The following is a 3,810-nucleotide window of genomic DNA, read 5'->3' as shown; positions in this document are numbered from 1 at the left end:
GTGTGAGAGAGAGAGAGAGAGAGAGAGAGAGAGAGAGAGAGAGAGAGAGAGAGAGACACTAAAGCTAAATGTTCCTGAAACAACTACAGGATTGGGCAATTGCCTAATGTCATGACCAACAAGAATCTTGATTCAGCTAGTATTTATTGACTGCCGACTGTGGGCTCTGTAGTACTGTAGATGTTATATACAAGCACTAATGCATGAGGCAGCAAAGATTCCCATAGGTGTTGCATTATATGGTATTCAGGTATAGAGAACAATTGAGTACTCTGTGATAAATACTATGGCTTACATTAATCAGAAATACAAGAAAGGAAGGAAGAGAATGATGAAGTAGGAAGAGAGGTTTTCTGTTAAAAGGCAGGCTATCTCTGAAAAGGTGTATTCTGAGGAGTCTAAAAGGATATGTGAAAGCCATCTGGGAGAAGACTTTTCCAGATAAAGGTGGTAGCTGTGCACAGAGAGTAGGCAGATCTCAGAAACATCAGAGGCCTATGTGACTACCTATGCAGCGGAGAAGAAAGATTTGCCTCACACCAGGAGGGCCTTAAAGAAAATGCCACCTTTGATTTCTCACCCTTAGGCATGATGGACAATGGAAGCCTTCAAGTAGAGAAGTTATGGGACAGAAGTCTTTACAGGCTTTAGCTGCTGCTTAGCAAACATACTAAGGAGCCGTGTGACTTTAGGCCTTTGGTATACTAGTACTTTGTACGTACTTTCTTACTGCAAAGCTACTGGTCTCATGGAGATGGTGCATTTTATGAATTCATACCTGAGTAGTAATAAAAGCTACTCATAATGAAAGTGGCAGTGTAATAATTTATAACCTTCTATACTGAGATCTTTAAGCAACCTGTCTGTCAGACAACCCTTCAGGGACATTCATTGCATTGTTGCTTGGCTAAGGGCTTGATTCCAGGGTCCATTTGGACTGTAGGATCATGATTTGTTGATTTAAAAAACACTTGCCTATGCTAAAAAAAAGGAAGGGAAAAAATACCTGTGAAGGAAGCAGGTTTATTTGTGAAAGAACTCAAAGAGAGAAAGTCTGCTTGAGCCAAGAAAGCCATGCCAGGTGCTCTGATAGCCTAATAATCAGGCTCAGGTATGACGCTTCCTCCACGAAGAAAGAAATATGGTGCTATCTTAAAGGAAGAAGGGGAAAAAATTATAAACATAGTGGCCCCCTCCTGATATTTCCAGACACTATCTTTGTGGTTATACTTGTTTTGCACCAGGCTGTGCACAAAAACTCTTCACCATAATCCTGATAAATGGGAATCCAGAGACCCTGTTACAATAAAGGAAACAACTTCCTAGTGATCTCATGACTGATCTAAATCCCCACGACTGACAGGAGTGGATTTCAGGCTGTTAAGAGATGGATGCCTACTCTCTGTTTCATCGTAGCTTCAGTCAGAGCTACTCACGTCAAGGATCTAGTAAGTCCTCATCAGTCTGGCACCTTCTCAGAATGAGCAGGCCCACACAAGCATAGCAGAAATGCAATGTTTTGACTACAACAATTTTATGCTTTAAACCTTTTTGAATGAGAAAGTGCCATAGGGCAGACTCCATACTGGTTCTGATTTACTTAGGTATTGCTTTCTGTTGTATTATTTTGTTGTTTTCTTTCTTTCCTGAATTCTATTTACTGGCTAGTCCATACTGCGGACTGAGGGCTCTGCAGTAAATGACGCCAAGTAGTTTTATTGCTAATAATTCTGCTGTCTCTGCACACTCTGAATTCACATGGCTTCTTGGAGTATCAGCTCTTAGTAGCCTCACCCACGGCAAGTATCCCTGCTTTTGATCTGCTGCCTGCTAAGACCTCAGTGGAAACTGCATAATCATGAGGTTCTGTCAGGAAGCTCCCTTTGCATAAGTTCGTACCTGCGGGTGGGTCATCAATCTTCTAGAACAAAGTACATAGACTTTGAGATCCAGGTTTCCCTTACTGATCAACTTTGTATGTACTTCCAACTGAGTCACAAGCAGTAAGGTTGCCAAACAGCTATAGCAAAGCCATCTTCTACTTCCCCATGCTGGAAACATTTTTAAAGAAAAGAATACTTCTGACAATACTTTTCTGACAGAAACAAAAAGGGTGATATTAGGAATATGAGAGAGAGAGAGAGAGAGAGAGAGAGAGAGAGAGAGAGAGAGAAGCGAGGTAAAGTTTACATAACCAGGAATGATTCACACTTAGTACAATTGTTTTTGACTACATATTGATCACATACAGTAAGTTCATATATTCTTTAGAAAAAGGGCAAGTTGGTTTCTTCCCACTCTCTCCTATTTCCATATTCAATTTCACGGCAGACCATTGCTCCTACAGATAATCTCCATTTCAACAAAAGTTAAATTTGTAGGAATACTCTGTGTGTTCCTGGGAAGATATACCGTGAGTGCCTGAAACTTATGATTCTGTCTTACTTAATACAGTAACACTGATATATTTTCACATATAAACTATAAAATATCAGACAGCACTGGAACAGTGGAACCACTAATATCAATTTATGTCTAGGACCTTAACAACCCTAAGTTTCTACAATTTAGAGCTTTCCAAAATATTGAGGCTTTATCCTACATGAAACAGGATTCGTGACAAAGGTAAAATAGAAATGTGACATGATCTTGTTTACTGTTGAGAGAAACCACTTTGGTTGCAATTCCAAGAGTACACTCTACATAAGGCAAGACTATATGCCTCTTTAGTGACTTAACAACTAAGTGATCTTATAGGGAAGAAATTGGCACCACTTTTTGTAAATGAAAATCTAAGTCCATCAAACTACTCCTTCAAAGAGCATACTATTAATTTAGGAAGTTGCAAGTGTAAATGTTGAATACAGGTCATTCTTTGTCTTGATCCGGATGTCTCAGTCTCCAATCAGTGAATTAGGCAGCAAAAGAAGTAAGGACACTCTAACATTATATGAGACAAAATATTTTTATATCACAGTTACCATAATACCAAACTCATTGTTGCCTATGAAAGTGGGATGTCAAGGAGTGATATAACACATGTGGAAATCTTTACAGTTGATCTCATTAATAACCTTTACTTGAAAAAACTTTATTAAATTTACTCATTCAGTTTAAGTTTTTATTACATTGATTCTTCAGTCCTATTTAGTACTGTCTCATCTGTAGCCATAAACTATCATTCATTTTCCCACAATGACATTTATCAGAATCCTTACAGGAGGTAGAAGGTACTTTTCTAATAGTGATAGCAAATTGAAACACTCCTTAAAACAATAGAATTCTAGAGTATAAATATAAAATTTTCTAATAGTGTATAAAATACATATTCTGGAAAAGCCATCAGGAGGTATATATACTCTTTAAACTCAGTTAGCAGTGATTATAAGAGTGCTAATTTATTTGTTCCATAATCTAGGAGTGCTGTGAACTTAGAATGTTAAAAATTCATTAGAATGTTAGAAGTCCATACCATGGGGGATGAAATGATGGCTCAGCAGTTAAGAGCACTTGCTGTTCTTCTAGAGGACCCAAATTTGGTTCCCAGAACACTCACCAACTTCAGGAGATTGACACCCTCTTCTGGACCCTGAGGTACCCATGAATCTGAGGGATACATTCAAAGACACAGCCACATAAATTTAAAAAAAAAAATAAATCTTTAAAGTGGGTTTCTAAAAAAACAAAAATAACAAAAAATGAGTCCATCCCAGAGTCATTATGTTAAGGGAAATAATCCAGAGCACACTCCACCCTACCCCCAAGAGAGAGAGAGAGAGAGAGAGAGAGAGAGAGAGAGAGAGAGAGAGA

This window comes from Mus pahari, chromosome X (genome assembly GCF_900095145.1).
Source record: "Mus pahari chromosome X, PAHARI_EIJ_v1.1, whole genome shotgun sequence".
Classification (NCBI taxonomy): Eukaryota; Metazoa; Chordata; class Mammalia; order Rodentia; family Muridae; genus Mus; species Mus pahari.
This window is presented reverse-complemented; position numbering follows the sequence as displayed.